The sequence below is a fragment of the Hemitrygon akajei genome, chromosome 9 (genome assembly GCF_048418815.1).
Source record: "Hemitrygon akajei chromosome 9, sHemAka1.3, whole genome shotgun sequence".
Taxonomy (NCBI): domain Eukaryota; kingdom Metazoa; phylum Chordata; class Chondrichthyes; order Myliobatiformes; family Dasyatidae; genus Hemitrygon; species Hemitrygon akajei.
Genome location: NC_133132.1, coordinates 76,483,600 through 76,502,964, shown reverse-complemented (window position 1 = coordinate 76,502,964; position 19,365 = coordinate 76,483,600). Strand labels below are relative to the sequence as shown.

The 19,365-nt window shown below is 44.8% G+C and overlaps 1 protein-coding gene across 1 annotated transcript in view; it reads left to right on the top strand.

Moving 5' to 3' along the window:
- The window catches only part of LOC140732802 (uncharacterized), a 237,808-nt gene that overhangs the window by 150,475 nt on the left and 67,968 nt on the right, over positions 1 to 19,365 (top strand). The gene's annotated exons all lie outside the window — the stretch shown is intronic.

Here is a 19,365-nt window from a genome sequence, read left to right as displayed (position 1 = left end):
CTACTCAGATCCTCTTTAAAACTCTTTCCTCTCACCTTAAACCTGTGCCCTCATGTTTTTGATATCCCTGCCCAGGGAAACAGACTCTGACCATTTACCTGAGCCTCTCATCATTTTATAGAGCACTATCATGTCACCTCTCACCACCTTTATTCCAGGGAATGCAGACCAGCCTATCCAATCTCTCCTTTTAACTCAAGGTCTCCAGTCCAGGCAACATCTTAGTGAATATCTTCTGACTCACTATTCACTTTCCCTTTGAAGAAGTGCAATCATGATGTGAATTAACTGACAAGTTCCACATTTCAAATGATCCCCTGAAATAATTCAGAGGACATTGCAGTAATGAACAATACCTTATGATAGGTCATCTGTGAAATTTATCAGCCTTTGCACAAGACGTAGGAACTGAAGTCCCATTCAGATCATGTCACTACAGGCTTCCACACGTTTCAATGCATGTTCAAAGAATCTTACAGCCTGCAAGAGATTTTTTGATCAGTCGCGTTAGTCATTTGGAAGAGCTTTCCATTTATTTGCCACTCCTGCCCATTCCCAGCAGCTCTGCATTTTCTTTTCAGATAGATTAATAGTTAAAATTAAAAGTTAGAAGGCATTACACACTAGAAACTGAATATATTGAGAAAACCCAGTTTCCTGTCAAACTATAACATGGATTCATCTCAGAATAATCTGGATATCTACTTGAGACAGGAAAAAAGAGGGGCACAGTTTAATGGCGGGATGAACAAGGGTAGGAAGGAATCTGGTATGAAGTACAAATGAGAGTTTGTACCCTTTGGGCAATGCAGTTAGTTTCCCTTGCATAGACTTGATGCATCTCTATGTAGGTTGATTTCCCTGCAATTAAATGAGTACATGGCATTTTGCAACCTCATGACAGTATTTGACATTTTCAACCAAAAGGAGTACAGAGGCTCCCTCTGAAATGAGGCTGCCCTCAGAAATTTGTGGCCATTCTGCATTCCCTCTATGATGAAATGCAAACTATGTTCTTCAATAATAGGTTCATCACAAGCTTCGTCCAATGTACACTGATATAAAAACAGACTGAGTAATAGCACCAACCCTCTTCTCAATTTTTTTTGTAATACTGGACCTCATCTCTGGAATGGTTTCCCCCTGAAGTGCAGCTAATCTATAGGAAATTGTTGAACCTATACTAACTCCACATAAGGAAGCAAAGTAACCCTGAACTGAGTCATTGATTTATGTTACAGATGCCCTTTATATATACGAGGCCTTTATATTGAAGGCTGAGCTCCAATTCGTTTTTTGTACCATTACAGATGTGTACAAGATGAGCCATATGTAAACCACCTGAAAACTGAACACCTCCATTAAACTCCCCTCACCACGCAACTGCACAACCCAATAGTCAAGATGACTATATAAAGTGTGGACCACTTTCCATGTCTTGTGAGCTGTGTGTCTGCAAAGACAAACATCAATAACAAAATTCGCCTGCAAAAGCCTTTGGCTGGCTAAAGATTTTTAAAAAAGTGTTTGAAGACCAAGCCTATGCTCTACAATCCACTGGTGACCGCCACCCTCTTCCCTTCTCCAGGGAATGCACAACTTACAGAAAACACTGAAGAAACACTATCAATTCTGTCTTCATAAAGTCCTCCAGATCCATTGGCAGGAGAGAAATACTAATGTCAGTGATCTTTCTGTTGCTGTTGTTTTTATTACTTTCCCAGTACCATGATTTTGCCCAGCCTGAAGTGAGGGTGAAATACCAAAACAAGAGGGAGACTTCACTTTAGCAGCAAAGGTGCGGGGAAAAGGCCTTTGTCTGTGTGCCCTTGTGTGGGCTGCATCTCCATTTGCCTGTGAAGGGTGGTACAGCCAGAACACTGACCTCAGGTTCATTTAATAGTCTAGACAAAGAATTACATAGTGCTGAAAATAACCTGCACTATGCAATCCATTTTTGGAGTAGGTGGCATTATCTACACCCTCTGCTGAATTGCACCAATTGAAAAATCGAACCAACACTTGCAGTCACAATGTTTGCTGGTTATCTAATAATTTTCCTTTTTCTCGATCAATTACCTTTCCTCCGCATTCTGATTTAAGTTAGAGTTGAAAACTGCACACTGATGGGGAAATATCACATTTGAACTAGGAGTACGTGGTATCAGTCTGTTGCTTTTACTTAAAGGGACATTAATCAGGTCATGACTTTCCAACTGTAGTGCCTTCATGGCTGAGGATCAGAGTATAGTTTAATTCCAACTCTATTTGGTTTGTGTCTCTGCAAGCATAGTTGTTTCAGTACGTGCTGTACCTTTCAGCCTATTTTAAAAGTTCCTTATAAACAACTTAATGCCTACAGTATGCTGGGATATGACCTTGGTCAACTTTTACATGTAAAAGGCCTTAAGAAAGTAATTTACCGAATGGATGCCTGACTCCATTAATGGGGTTTATTTGAGTCAACACATTCCTTCTCTACAGAGTCCACCCCCAAAATGGCTAATAGCCAACTCCTGTGAAGTACCAATTTCTCTTATTCTTCCGAAAGAGAGATCTCATGCATTTCTTCCTTCCCCGAGGCAGGGAAGGCTGCTATTTTATTCTTCATTAAATTTTTTTGCAAAGGGTAATTCAGAGCTTCTCCATCTCTGTTTTGAGCACCAGAGGCTGGCCTTAGTTAGTAATGACAGTAATGCCAGAACAGCTCATGGGGGATAGATTTTAGTACTCATGCCATATTCCATCAGGATGAGTCATTCAGCATTTGAGGGATCTCCTTCAGAAGCTCCTTCTAAGATTTTTTCCTTTCAAGAAGCCTAATCAGAGACTATCTTGAGATTCCCTCTATACCTCCCCATTCCTCCAGCCCCACTCCATCCACCCCATTCTATTTTCTTTAGTAATGTTGGCTGAAACTGTCCTTGTGGTTTCACAGGCCTAACTGCAGAAACATTCACCCCCACAGCCATCCCTTCCTCCACTACTCCACCAAGAAACTTTGCCTCCTGTGTCAGAGCTGCCAATCTTCCCAGCAGGGCCAAGAAACGTAACGAGCCCCTTGATTTAAAATCTCCCTGACCCTACTTTTCCAAGGTTGTTATGTGATGCTTCTTTCCCTGACCCGACCTTATCCCCATATGGACTGAGATTAAACTGGGAAGTCAAGCTGCTTGTGTATAATTAAGTAGGTGGGGATACAGCAGCTGAATAGACGCCAAAGTGGATCTGTGTGTCTGTGGTGGTTCCAGAGTCTGGTAGGCATAAAGAGCAGATTGACAGGTGTTCCACAGGCGTTGGTGTTGATGATCGAGATGGCGCTGGTGACGCATGGTGGCATTTTGCAGACTGCACGTAAAACTTGTAGATACACCTCTTCTGAACTACTATCGATGCAATCTGCAGCCTGTATTTTCCCTTTAGATAATGTACTTTTCAAATGGCTTAACAAACTAGCGATTCTACGATCTTCTGAAGGACTCAGTGGACTTAACTCCTCAAGAATGCAGCAATGGCATACCAGAACCGTCAGAAGAGAGGGAGGAGGGAGGACTCCAAGCCAGACCTGATGGCTTCCCAATACGTTGGATGGACTGGACTGCTGATTTGGAGACTGCAAAATGTGGGGGATCTGTGTTACATGGAAAACTCTTTGTGGTGCTTGGATGCAATGTTCTTGTTGCACCCTTGTTCCCCTGACTTGGAACATCTAAAGATTCAGTGTTGAATATTCTACTTACCAAGAGAGTTCTCCTCCATGATTTACTACAGTGTACATACTGTCAAAGGCCGATGTTAAACAGGAGCTCGAGGTACTGAATGCCAGCATTAGCAAGAAACAGCCTACCCTAATGGCTTTCAGAGCATTGTGGGGAACTTCAATCAGGCTTGTTTGAAGATACCTCTGTCCAATTATCACCTGCTGCACCAGGGGGCCCAACACTGCTATATCACAATAAGGAATGCCTACTGTTCAATCCTAGATGACATTTTTGGAAATCTGATCATTTGGCTGCCCTCCTCACACATTCATACAGTCGGAGGCTAAAGTTCAAGTTTCCAGAAGTCCGCATAATGAAGAGGTTGTCACGGGAGGCAGAGGAGCGGCTATGGGATTGTTTCAAGTTGGTGGACTGGGCTGTGTTCAAGGAACCTAAGGAACTCACCACAGTTGTCACGGACATCATAAAAACAATCATAGACAAGTGTGTTCCCACAAATTCATTCAGAGTCTTCTCCAACCACAAGCCCTGGATGAACCATGGGATCTGTAACCTGCTGAGGGTCACATCAGTGGTAACCAAGTAAAATACAAGAGGTCCAGGTACAATCTCTGGAAAGCCATCTCATTGGTGAAATGGCAATTCTGGACCAAACTTGAATCACTGAAGGTTTCTCTCCAGCTGGGGTAGGGCTTGAATGGTATCAACTCCTACAATGTGAATCAAAGGTGGTGACAAATCAGCATACAGGAGGGAGATTGAAAACCTGGCCGAATGGTGCCACAATAACCTCTCACTCAAGTTCAGCAAGACCCAGGAGCTGAATATTGACTTCAGGTTGAGGAAACTGGGGATCCACGAGCCAGTCAAGATTCAAAATTCAAGGTACATTTATTATCAAAGGAAGTGCAAATGCTACAACCTTGAGATTTGTTTGCTTACAGATAGCCACAAAGCAAGAGACCTGAAAGAACCCAATTAAAGAAGAAAATAAAAATGAAAGCCCAACACCCAAAGTGCAAGAGAAAGGAAACAAAATCTCAGATCATGTAAACAATTGAAGTGAGCAACAATATTCTGAACAAATTGAGTCCTCAGATCCGAACCCGTAAGCAGTCCAGAGTAGGCCCAAAGCCTCACTTATCAGTTCATCATATTAGCAGGCATGGAGCACAGCAGCTGGGCAGTCTTTATAGCCTCAGCACCATGGAGAGAGGACTGACCGTTGTGGAGAGTGAGTGAAATCAGCTCTCGCCTCAGATCCCGACACCTTGTTTTTTCACCTTATCTGGGCCAGCGATTAAACTGACAAAACAATGGAATAGCCAAGGCTCTGGTGCCCTGGACAGAAGCGTGAACATCAAGGAGAATGAGTGAAATCAGCTCTTGCCTCTGATTTGGGTCAGTGTTTGTATAGACAGCAGATTGTGCCTTGCACTAAGACACAGCTGCTCTGAAGGGCTCAGAGTTTAGACCACACCACCCAGTGACTTGCTCTGGGCCCAGACTTTGCCACCCAGCCACTCTTAAACTCTTCAAATCAGCTCGGTGATCAGAGTGATCCAACCTCACACCCGGGCCAGTTGCATGGGAATTGGAAATTCCACTGCCCCAACCTCTCCTCTCAGAAAGTCTCAATCCATCTGCACTGATTCTACAAAACACTATCCCAGCTCATCTCCCGAACTCGCCTCACCATCGCTTTCTCCCCTTGTTGTTTATGGTGATAATTCAGCACAATTTACCTCAGGAAAGGTGTTTTTAGTGATGCTTTTAGTCGAATCTCTTGCACTTTGAAGTACAGTGCACTGTTGCACATGTTCAGTGGCACCATCTTGACTGGAAGTCAATCAGGGAAATCAGAGAAGAAGCGGGTCACCAACTTTAAATTCCTCCTTATCATGCCCTGGATCCAGTACGTAAGTGTCTTTACAATGGAAGTACAGACCTCTATAGACGTAGTGGAGAGTATATTGACTGCTTGTGTTACAGCCTGATATGGAAATACCAATGCCCTTGAATGGAAAATCCTACAAAAAGTAATGAATATGGCCCAGTCCATCATGGGTAAAGTCTTCCCCATGGAGCGCTGTTGCAGGAAACCAACGTCCATTATCAAGGACCCCCACCATCCAGGACATGCCCTTTACTCGCTGCTGCCATCAGGAAGGAATCACAGGAAGTTCACGACCTACACCACCAGGTTCAGGAGCAGTTATTACCTGCAATCATCAGGCTCTTGAAGCAAAGGGTATAACTTCACTCACCCCATCACTGAACTGTTCCCACAATCTCTGGACTCACTTTCAAGGACTCCTTATCTCATTTTCTTGATATTTACTGCTTGCTTGCTTGCTTGTTTGTTTGTTTGCTTATTTATTTATTTATCTATCTATCTATCTATCTATCTATTTATTTATCTATCTATTTATCTATTTATTTATTTATTTATTTATTTATTTATTACTAACTATTTCTTTTTTTGTATTTGCACAATTTGTTGTCTTTTGCACACTGGTTGTCTATCCATCCTGTTGGGGGGGCAGTCTTTCATTGGCTCTATTGTGTTTCTTGTACTTACTGTGAATGCCCACAAGAAAATGAATCTCTATCATTGAAGTACATATATGTCACCATATCCAACCCAGAGATTCACTTTGAACTTTGAACTTTGAAGATTGTCTCAGCAGTACAGTGTTCTGATGAGAGGTCCCCTCCCCCATCTCTGGAAAGGCCGTCCTACAGCAACAGAAGTACCGGTAGTCCAATTTGTCATAAACTCGCCTGCTTCCCAGAGGATCTATCGTTGCTAATTATCTGGATGATTGAGATTCTTCCCCTTTGCAGCTGAAGACAGTCCACCTCAATTATCATAATGAGAAGCTTTGCTGATAGATAAACCTTTTGTTAACAGAAATCTTTCTTTCTTTCCACATCCCCTCCCCCCCCCATGAAGCTGTGTGATGAGCCTCATTAAAGGACAGGCACAGCTACTTTATTTCACTTGCATTGTCCTGGAACAGCCTTCTACTTGAGCCACCACTGGGTCTGGTGCAAACCACAGAAATTGGGCTGGTTATTCTGAACAATATAATCAGAATCAGAAAGCGAGCATACCCTCAAATCTCCCTGCTTACAGTGACTGTCAAAATCTCTTTAAAGGAGATAAATGAAATCCCTCAAACAAAGAAAATGAATTGTGCAGCGCTTGTTATTATTTCTAAGACAAAAATCAGTTTCCAGTGCCCTAACCTTTTATGTCCTTTCCTCACATAAACTAAGAAGCTGACAGGATTGAAATATGTTTTGTATATAGCCAGCAGCTTCAGGGTTCGAAGTAAACACGGGAATGTTGAGATTGAGATCTATGTTAATTTTTCCACACTCCATCATTTATTCCTGGAATCAAGGCAGATTTTAAACAAGTATGGAATCAAGGATTTGTGGAACTCTAAAATGAATGGGCATCAAGGATAAGCAGTGTAGTTGTAGGAGACATACCTCGCACAAAGGAAGACAGAAACAGAGGGCAATGTCGAGGAATGCTGTGATTAGGCTAGAGAAGGTATGGAAAAGATTCCCAAGAATGGTGGAGTCACAAGACCTCACAATCGCAGATACTGTGCTGAAGTCTGCGTGCTCTTGCAGGCAGGTAGCTGAGAGAAAACAGCGATCACGCATGTGTGAATGCACACGTTCCAGTCAGTTATGGTCTCTTTATAATAGGTTGTAACTCCCTCCCTTTTGGTTCAATCTTGCCGAGTATTAATCAAGTACAGCAACAGCAATGCTCCCTGCTTACATTAGTCCCCGTTCTGGGAAAGAAGATGATTTCAATATGTGCTTTTAAAGGACTAGTATTAATTTAGTTCTAGGTTACACTTGAGCTGCAGTGACGGCATTAGTGGATATGTTGGTGGAAACATTTATTGTTTTCCTAAGTTCAACAAGTTCTTAACAAAGCCCAATGAACTGTCCATTTTGTGTCTGTGTCCTCTCCCTCTGCACCTGAGCCATCACAAAACTCCTGTCAGCAAGACTTGAACATCAAAGTGGACCCAGCAGAGAGGGAAGAGATGAAATTAGCCCTGAGCTTTGTAGGCCAGGTGGGGAGCAGTTAAAGTCAGTAGAGGTTGGGTTGGCAGTAAGGGTTCCCACAGTGTGACAGCTGCTCTCAGAGCAGCAAGCCCAGTCCAAGCTGGAAGAACGGGTAACAGCATTTGCAACGACTGTTCAGCAACTGACGATGGACAAGCGGAATCGGCTGGCAGCCATTGCTACTACTTAGCAGCTCTCAGCCAGGACAGCCCCACTTCCCGCACCAGCACCTTCACTATTGCCTTCTCATCAGCTTCAGCCACTAATCTCCCAAATCCCAGGCTGCTTCCAGACCTGAGCAAAATGTGGGAATGGCATTGTTCTTCCTGTCTCGTTCACCACCCAGGGATTCATCTGACCCTAGAATTTAAAGGAGATAAGTTTGGTAGCTGTCAATATCCCAAGCTGTCCACGATTTATCTCTGCCTGTCCCACTTGTGTCTAGAACAAGACATCAGATCAGCGCCCTGCTGGTCTGCTCTGCCCGCTGCCTGACCCTCACGACCCCTGGTCCACCTCTCGGCGGATTTTATCACTGGTCTGCTCTGCCAGATGGAAGCACTACCATTCTGGTAGTTTTGCACAAGCTCACCTCATTGCTTTCCCCAAGCTCCCTTCAGTTTGTGAGACTGCCACCCTCATGCTTCAGCACCTGTTCAGACTGTCCAACTTGCTGCAGGACATAGTGTCTGATCGAGGACCACAGTTCATGTTCTGTTTCTGGAAAGCTTTCTGTTCTCCACTGGGAACCACAGCCAAACTCTCACCAGGTTTCCACCCCCAATCTAACAACCAGACTGAGAGAGTGAATTGGGAGCTGGAGATAACCCTGTGCTGCTTTGCCTCTTCCAACCCCACCACCTGGAGCTCCCCACTGGTTTGGGCAAAGACTGCCCACAATAACCTCCAGTGGTCCTCCACTGGCATATGCCCCCCTTTTGAATGCCAGAAGGGATTCCAGCCCTCACTCTGAGATTGACATGGGAGCCCCTGCTGCTGAACAGTTACCCAGTGTTACAAGCACACATGGAGATGGGTCAGGGCTTCTCTGCTGCACACCCAGAAACAGTATATACCCAGCAGGCTGATCAGCTTCACCAGCCCCCTCAAGCAAGAGAAGTCAAGTCTGGCTGGTGACTAAAGATCTTCCATTGAGAGTATAGAGCCGCAAGTTACCCCCAGGCTACCTGGGGCCATTCTTAGTGGAGAAAGCTATAAACAGAGCCTCCTGTAGGCTGCACCTACCATCATCCATGAAGATTCACCCAGTGCTCCATGTTTCCTGGCTCAAGGGGTGATCTTCCTCCCCATTTTTCCCATCACCCCCTCCTCCCCACCTGGTGGATGGGTTCGAGGACTATTCTGTGCATCTTTCCGGGTGTGGAGAAGTGTCCACTACCTTCCTGATTAGGAGGGGTATGGCCCAGAGCAACGTTCTGGGTTCCGGCTCAACACATCCTGGACAAGCACAGGCCTCTGGCGCTTCAGGAGCTGCACCTAAGGAGGGGAGGCCTGTCACAACCATGGAGTCTGGCACTCTCATAGGCGGGCAGCTGATAGATGAGGGCAATCACGTACATGAGAATGCACACATCCCAGCCAATGGGGATTTCTTTGTAATAGTATTTATCTCTCTTCCTTTTGGTTCACACTCCTGGACAGTAAATGCTGGCCTTCTGGCAATGCCTTGATCACAAAAAAATGTATATTTAGAATATTCATTAGTTATAGGCAACACACACAAAATGCTGGAGTAACTCAGCAGGCCAGGCAGCATCTATGGAAAAGAGGACAGTCAACGTTTCAGGCCGAGACCCTTCATCGGCACTGGAGAATAAAAGATGAGGAGTGTGAGTAAGAAGGTGGGGGTGGGGGGGATGGAGAAGAGGAAGAAGAAACACAAGGTGATGGGTGAAACCAGGAGGGGTGAAGTAAAGAGCTGGGAAGTCGATTGGTGAAAGGGATACAGGGCTGGAGAAAGGGGAATTTGACAGGAGGGGACAGAAGGCCATGGGAGAAAGACATGGGGAAGGAGCACCAGAGGGAGGTGATGAGCAGGTAAAGGAGATAAGGTGAGTGAGGGTGAGGGGAATGGGGAAAGGTGGGGGGGGGGGGGTGGAATTACTAGAAGTTCGAGAAATTGATGTTTATGCCATCAGGTTGGAGGCTACTCAGATGGAATATAAGGTGTTTCTCCCCTAACCGAAGTATGGCCTCATTGTGACAGTAGACATGACAGAATGGGAAGTGGAATTAAAAGGGGTGGCCACTGGGAGATCCCACTTGTTCTGGCAGATGGAGCGTAGATGCTTAGCAAAGTGGTCTCCCAATCTACATCGGGTCTCACACAGGGAGCATCGAACACAGTAAATGATCCCAACAGACTCACAGGTGAAGTGTCGCCTCACCCGGAAGGACTGTTTAGGGCCCTGAATGGTAGTGAGGGAGGAGGTGTAGGGGCAGGTGTAGCACTTGTTCCGCTTGCAAGGATAAAGGCCAGGAGGGAGATCAGTGGGGAGGGACAAATGGACAAGGGATTCGTGGAGGGAGCGAAAAGCAGTATGTGTGCAGGAGGGAAAGATGTGCTTGGTGGTGAGATCCTGTTGGAGATGGGGAAAATTACGGAGAATTATGCGCTGGATGCGGAGGCTCGTGGGGTGGTAGGTGAGGACAAGGGGAACCCTATCCCTTGTTGGGTGGCAGGAGGATGGGGTGAGGGCAGATGTGCGTGAAATGGAAGAGATGCGATTGAGGCCAGCATTGATGGCGAAGGAAGAGAAGCCCCTTGCTTTGAAAAAGGAGGGCATCTCCTTCGTTTTGGAATGAAAACCCTCATCCTGAGAGCAGATGTGGCTGAGTGAGAGGAATTGAGAGAAGGGGAAGGCATTTTGATCTACATTAGATATAGATCTAGATTATATTATTGACCTTAGCTTATCCCATAGAACTTAAATAAATATATTCTGTTGGATGGCACATCACCCTTACTTTGATGCCTGCTTGCAATTGCATGGGTTGTAAATTCCTGCCAAGCTAACAAAATCTATTTCTTTTATAGTCCAGCCAATACCTCACTTTGCATTGGTTTCCTATCAAGGGTCTTTTAAAATAACAACCCTTCATTAATTAAAATAAAAATTTCAGGTTGTATACTGTATGCATTCTCTGATGTAAAATGGAACCATTGAATCATTTTACTGACTCTCTAATGACAGAGTAATTATACAAGTCATGATTAACCACTATATTCAGATCCTTCTGAATATTTTGCGTTTATAACACACGGGCTTCATACAAGGTGGCAAAGATAGGAACTTGTATTATGATCAACATACACACAAAATACTGAGGAGCTCAGTGCATCAGGCAGCATCTATGGAGTGAAATGAACAGTACACATTTTAGGCTGAGAGCCTTCACCAGTACTAATGATCAAGAACACTGTGCCCTGATGTAGGTTCTCAGCCTGAAATGTTGACTGTTCATCTCCCTCCATAGTTGTCACCTGAGCTACTGATTTCCTCCACCATTTTATGTGTGTTAGTCCAGATTTCCAGCATCTGCAGGATCTCTTGTGTCTAACTTTTATTATGATTTACTTCAATGTCATAAAGGAGAAAAAATTGGATTGATTACTGCTGGTGCAACTCAGATTTTGTAACGTTTACTTTTGCTCTTGTGTGTAGTTTATCTATTTTTTGCAAAGAATTTGTTCACTTTGTTTGTCATCATTCTCCTGGGCAGTGGAGAGTTATTGCCCAGCTCTGTTGATATTTTCATTTTCTTATATTTGTGCGATTCCTTCTTAAGGAAGCACGACTGTGCCTGAATACCCACAGCGAATTATGGGTTGAACTGTGCTGCAGTATAGCTCTTGAAATCTGAACATAGTGTTATCTCTTCAATGAGTGCCAGACGATGGCTATATAAACAATAGACAGCATGTTAGACTATTTTGCTGTCTGATCTATCTGTGGCAATATCATGCCAAAATTTGTAAGAGCTTTGACTAATCTACTTCATCATCATGGGATTCTTGATGTCCAAAATACTGTACATTCAAATTGTTCCAGCTGGACATTGAACATAATAAGAAATATAATATTTCAATATGAGTGAAACCTATTGATGCAGGTTCAAGTGCTTAACTATATTAAGTATCTTTATATCTTAACCTGAGATGGTTTTAGGTAGGGATAGGTTTTTGCACAAAATTCGGGATACAAAGACGAGGGTGGCTCACTATTGTTGCACACATCCAGCATCCAGCTAATTTAATTTCTGACAGCTTGTCTTAATGTGTCAGTAAATCACATTTATTCTTCATGTTGAAAACCTATTCTGTGCAATTTCAATTCCAGGGAACAAGTTCAGTGCAAGTGACAGTCAATCACTCCTCGCTTTCTAGAAGCTGCTCCTGATTAATGTTCCTTCAGAATTCTTTTATTATCAGTCTGTGTCAGGGAGTGGAATGAGAAGAAGGTTTTTGCAGTTGATGCACAATTTGATGGAATTATTCTTGGAAACAATTGTTGGGGATATGTGGTTGACCATGTAGTTTGTGAAACTTAGGACAGATCCTGCTGGAGTGAAGATCCACCACTTGTTTTCAACTATTCTCCTGCACCATTTAGCTCAGTGTTGTAAGTTGTAACTTGTAACTATGAGTTGTAACTTGTTGTCAGTATGAGTTTATAATAGGGCAACAAGAGCAAGGAGCTATCTGCTACCTTGGGGAATGGCAGAGCCAACAATTCACCTCCTTAACCCATGAATTAAGAAAGGAGAACAGGACTGTCTTCTGATTCCCAGCAGCTGAAGGCCTTCTTTTCCTGACAACATTGGTAAGCTACCAGGTGATGAAGGTGAAGAAATGCTTGAAACTGGTTGTTCAGGAGGACAGTAGGCCTTTCACAGTGCGTCACACCAGAACCTATCATGGCATCGTAAATCCGTCACGTTATCATTACAAGGCAGAAAATCAACAGTGGCTCAGTGAGGATTAGTGAAGAATGTCCCAAGGCACCACCTGATGGACGTAAAATGAGGCACTGCTGAAGTTCAGTCAAGGATACTATTCTGCAAGACAGAAACCAAAAGTGATGGATATTGCCCAGTACATCACAGGCAGCCCCCAACCCTGCTACCACCACCAATGAGCACTGCCACAAGAAAGCAGCATCCGTCATTAAGGGGCCCCAACCCCATCCAGGCCATGCTCGCTTTTCACTGCTGCCATCAGAAAGCGGATACAGGAACTTAAGGTCCCACACCATCAGGTTCAGGTACAATTATTACCCCTCAACCATCAGGCTCCTGAACTTCACTCACCTTCACCCACTTCACTGAACTGATTCCGCAACCTATGGACTCACTCTCAAAGTCTCCATTAATCAAGTTCTCAGTATTATTTATTTATCCTTGTATTTGCACAGATTATCTTCCTTTGCATATTGGTTGTTATCAGTTTTTGTGTTGTGGGTTTCCAATGATTCTATTGTATTTCTTTGGTCTACTCTGAATGCCTACAGGAAAATGAATTTCAGGGTTGTATACGGTGACATATATGTTCTTTGATAATAAATTTACTTAGAACTTTGAGTACTTTTGATAGTAATACCGTATATGTGAATTAAATATAATAACTAATATACACCTTTAAGAAAATGCCTAACTACTTCCTGGGCATGTGTTGTTACATTAAGAATACTGAACCTGTGTGAGATATGACCCAAAGGAAAATAATGTTTCTCCTTTTCCGTATGCTCTTTTGTTTAATAAAACTCTTTTGCTAGATTAACTTAATGGCCTTCCTCCAGTATGGTGGCAGATGCGTTGGTGAATGAAATTATGTCATTTAAACTCCTTTCCAGAAAATTACATCAACACTCGGAGGGACACTGAGTGACATTGAGCTGTGTGACTCAAGTGAGCTATTTTGCCACAGAACAAATAAAGACACCCGGGCAAATAACCTGTCTAAAGAATGAAGACCGTGGAGGAAAGAGTTTACACTCTATTTTAAGTAGCTGGTGTAAGATGAACTAGAACAGATGAAAGTAAACACGTTGTTAAATCTCATTGGACACGGGCAGAGTATTGTAGCGTAGCACCAATTCCTGAGATGACTCCCTGGAGAATGCTTTAGACGCATTACAAGCACTCTGTAGCTTATCTAGAAATGAAACAGTCAGTTCTCTCGTTGTAACCAGAAGCAGGCAAACTCCTTTGTTACTCGCTTAATAGAATATGGATTGTTGGTAGATAATTGCAAGTGAACAGATTTGTAGGACTCCTCTATCAGAGACTGGAAAGAAATAAACTGCAGATGCTGGAAATGCTGAGAAGCTCAGGGAGCAACTGCAGAGAAAATTACAGAACTAATACTTGGGCAGTGACCATCAGATTTGTAGCCATGCAAGGAAAGAGAAAGTACAATTTGAGACAATATAACTGATATCAAATCAGGTCGTTTCCATGAAAGGACAATGTACTGGATGCATGTAGATCAGGACAAGTGACATTTCAGCATTACCTGGGAGTATTGTGTAATGTCCTCCAAACTGTGTTTCTGTTTCAGCAAGAGACTGGATTGTTTATGGAATCCAGGAGTTCAGCTGAAGGAAAAAAGCAGGGATCTTTAGAAAAGTCGAAATGGACATGAAAAGCTGTTTTGCTGTTCAGAGCCAAGCTAGGAAAATGTGGTGGCCAACATTAGGAAGCTCATGCTGTGCAATATGAGACAAAAGACAGGAAAGTATTGCCAAGGTGGCTTTGATGTTGCATTTAGTGTGGAAAGCGGCATTTGCAACTGGAGAAGAAATCCCTTGGACAAGGGAGTGAGTGATAGGGATTGTAAAACAATTTCTGCAAACAGAACAGGATGAAAGGGAAATTTCAGATCATAAGAGTGAGTGACATGATGCAGGGTCAAATTCTGAGCGATTCACTCTGTTACTATTTCTGCGATGCCACCTCACCCGCTGAGTTCTTTTTCCCGACACTTTGTTTCAGATTCAGAGTACCAAATGAAAACAATGTAGCCAATGCCAAAGTCAGTTCTGACACCCAACACACCAGTGGCATGCATACGCCAAGGGATCAGTGCCAGCACAACAGGTGGCATTTCAATGTATTGTGTCACTTCCTACTGAAGCAAGCTCATCAATCTTAAGACAGCACAGTTAAAACCGACAAGCAGTACCCTGTTGATATTTGGTACGGACAGAAGTCAAGAGGGAGGTGATCTTTGAAGATGATAAACCTAAAAAATCAAGAAAGCGATGAAGTGGAATTAATTGCAGAAGACCAGATGTTCATACCAATGGGACTGATGCAAGTACACCATGATAGAACCCTGTAGACAGCCCAAAGAATGAAGCCACACCACTATCACAGCTGGTAGAGTTTGTGACCCATAGCACTGGAGTCCCAGCTTCAAAGCTGACCTCTGGTGAGGTGTGGAGTTTGCATGCTCTCCCTAGATTATGTGGGTTTGGCCCCACACCCCAACTGCCTTTAGAGTGCAAGTGAGTGGTGGGGTCCAAGGGAATTGATAGGAACATGGGAAGGATGAAATGGGATTAGTACAGGATGGCTGCTTGGTGGTCTGAAGGTTCTGTTTGTTTCAATGCTGCATGAACTGAAGTGCAAAAGGCCTGGCACAATGAAGTAGAGACAAATCCTTTATCAGACTAACTTCCGACGTGATAGGGGGCAATGCTGTCGAGCATTGTAGCTCCTAATCACGTGGGGTTATGATGGTGGAGACTTTGCAAATCAGAGAAACAGCCGTAGAGCTGGATTCGGAAGGATCCCCATCAATTCACGAAGAGTCCAGGAGCTGCATAGAGACTGGACACTTACTGTGAAGGATTGTTGTTTCTCATTATTAAAGGAGTTCCATAATGTTTGTGGCTTGTCTGACTACCCATTAAGAGTTGTACCATATGATCAGCTGCTCTCCACGAGTGTGTTATTACACTGTGAGAAATGAACTGACTAGTTGCCTGCACATAAGCAAAATCCTATGTTCCCCTTTATAAGCTTGTTTGTTGAAAAAAGCGTTTTGCTGCTTTAACACCTGCTATTCTGCTGTATCATTGGGAAGACATTGATGGCTTAACAGAGTTAAGCACTCCCATAGCCAGTGGATCAGATAATAACTGACATATCTAGTCATGAATTGTGAGGAACAGCTATCAGGTGACAAAAACACGCTGTGAGTGTCCACATATACTTAGATGACAGAGCATGGTACCTAAGCACAAATATAAACAGCAAACAGTTTATAACCATCTTCAGCAGGAAGGGTCAAAAAGTGACTGATTCATCCCAGCATCACAGGTGAATCACTTTCACTTCACACGATATCAGGTATGGTGAATTACACTTGACAAAAGCTGTGAACTTTGTTTTGACATCATCCGTTTGGTGTTATGATCTCTTCCAATCCAAAGCTAAATGCAGCTCTCACCAAACTATTCCAGTAAGTTACACTTCTGGCATTCACCCAATTATAAAATTGTTCAAATAAATCTTCTTTACAAAAAGGACAATCCAATTCAGCCAGTTACCAAGTCATCAGTTTGCATGCAGTTATCAGCAAAGTGATGGAAGGTGCAGTTAAATGTTCGATCAAAGGCATTTATTCACTGCTCATTGATGTGATTTTGGATGTTGGTAGCAATAATCAGTATAATATCTAATCACAGCCATGGTCCAAATGCAGATAAAAGAGATGAGGTGAGCACAAGTGCTCCTGTTATCAGGACATCCTCAGAACAAGCTCAAGATTAAAGAGCTTCAGTCAAATTGCATTAACGGAGAACCAGGGAGAAAACATTCCTACATCTGAAGTCGTACTTAGCACAAAAGTTGCAGACACGAGAGACTGCAGGTACTGGAATCTCGAACAAAAAAACAAATTACTGGAGGAACTCAGCACGTCAGGCAGTATTTGCAAAGGGAAATGGTCAGTTGACATTTTAGGTCGAGATACTTCAGCTGGACAAAAGTTGTAGTTGCTGAAGGTCTATCACCTCACTGCAAAGTGTAGAGTTTATCTACTCTTGTTCCATTGTAAAGTCAGACATCCACTGCTGATTGCTTTAATGTATGGTGTCAATCGCAGCACCGCAGTGATGGAGATGTGGATTATATTCATCGCTGGGTTGGTAAGTAGGTAGTTGTGTACATGCAAGTTGTGTACATGCAAGTTGTGTCAACCAGTGACCATCTCCAACAAGATGCAATCAACCATGCACCCCTTTCCCACTGATGCACCATCAATAACTCTCGGAGACGGGAGGCGAACGATAGGCTTTTATTAGCTGCAAGAGACCACGATTAGCAGCAAGAAACCACCACACAACATCCTGGAGACAGAGAGGCCGGGCTCAGACCTCCATCACCTTTATACAGGGGTCTGTGGGAGGAGCCACGGTCAGTGGGAGGAGCCACAGGAGCAGTCAGCAGGGGACGTATCCAGACAGGTATATGTAGTTCACCACATTCACCCCCCCTTTGTTTTAAAAGAGAGTCCCCATGGGGCGAAGTTTCTTACAAGTATATTTACAGGTTCAGTCTATCAGGTGGTCGAATCTGCAACTGCGATCTACGTAGCACCGGTGGTGATTGCACCGGAGATGGTGGTTGTGCTGGTTCCGGCCTGACTGGAGGTGTCAGCCCATTAGGCGTCAGTAATCCCTCATGCGTGTGCGAGGCGCCCGGTATGGGAGTGTCGTGAGGAGTCTGTGTAGGGCTCGGTGTGCATGGTGTCTCGTGTGTATACACCTCAGTGGGTACGGGGTGCATAGTCACCGTGGAGTGTTCGGGGTAGGGGTCTGGTGCTCCTGTGGGCACCAGGTTGTGGACGGAGACCGTGTCCTCCCACCCATCAGGTAAGACCATGTAGGCATACTGGGGGTTTGCATGAAGTAGGTGAACCCTCTCGACCATCGGGGAGTATTTATTGCTCCTCGCAGGTTTCCGGAGCAGCACCAGCCCTGGGGACGTCAGCCAAGGCGGGAGGGTGGTCCCAGTGGCAGACGTCCTGGGAAAAGAAAAGAGTCGCTCATGAGGGGTGGCATTGGTGGACGTGCATAACAGGGAGCGGATGGAGTGGAGCACCTCGGGGAGGACCTCCTGCCAGCGAGAGACCGGCAATCCCTTTGACTTAAGGGCTAAGAGTGTGGCCTTCCACACAGTGGCATTCTCCCTCTCCACCTGTCCATTTCCCTGGGGATTATAGCTCGTGGTCCTACTAGTAGCAATACCCCGAGCCAGCAGGTACTGGCGCAGCTCATCACTCATAAAGGAGGACCCTCTATCACTGTGGATATAGCAGGGATATTCGAACAGAGTGAAGAGCTGGCACAGGGCTTTTATGACGGACGTGGCAGTGGTGTCGGGGCAGGGAATGGCAAAAGGGAACCGCGAGTACTCGTCGATTATGTTGAGAAAGTAGACATTGCGGTCGGCGGAGGGTAGGGGGCCCTTAAAGTCGACACTCAGTCGCTCAAAGGGGTGGGTGGCCTTGATAAGTTGTGCCTTTTCAGGACGGTAGAAGTGCGGTTTGCACTCAGCACAGACTTGGCAGTCCCTGGTCATCATCCTGATGTCCTCAAGAGAGTAAGGCAGGTTCCGGGCGACCCCTGGGTGGCAAAATCGGGTGACCCCCGGGTGGCAAAGATCTGCGTACGGTGGCGTATAGCCAGTCGAGCTGTGCGCTGGCACACGCTCCCCGGGATAGGGCATCAGGGGGCTCATTGAGCCTTCCAGGCCGATACAGGATATCATAGTTGTAGGTGGAGAGTTCTGTTCTCCACCGCAAAATTTTATCATTTTTGATTTTGCCCCGCTGTTGGTTGCTAAACATGAACGCAACTGAGCGCTGGTCGGCGAGATAGTGTCTCCAGTGCCTAATAGTTTCCCCTATGGCCTGGGCTTCTTTCTCTACCGCGGAGTGTCAAATTTCAGGGCCTTGAAGGGTATGAGAGAAGAATGCTACCGGCCTTCCTGCCTGATTGAGGGTAGCAGCCAGCGCGAAGTCGGAGGTGTCACTTTCTACTTGGAAGGGAATGGTCTCGTCCACCGCATGCATCGTTGCTTTGGCAATGTCCCCTTTAATGCCAATGACCCCGTTCTCCACGACGTACCCAAGGATAGCAAGTCGGGTGGTTCCAAACACACACTTGTCCCTGTTATAGGTAAGGTTAAGAGCTTTGGCCGCTTGGAAAAATCGTTGGAGGTTAGTGTTGTGATCCTGCCAGTCGTGACCGCAGATGGTGATGTTATCCAGATATGGGAATGTGGCCTTCAGTTGGCACTGGTCCACCATCCGGTCAATTTCCCTCTGGAAAACAGAGACACCATTTGTGACACCGAAGGGGACGCGCAGGAAGTGATAGAGCCTGCCGCCTGCCTCGAAGGCGGTGTAGGGGCGGTCCTCTGGGCGGATGGGGAGCTGGTGGTAAGCGGATTTCAGGTCTATGATCGAGTACACCTTGTACTGAGCTACCTGGTTGACCATATCCGCGATGCG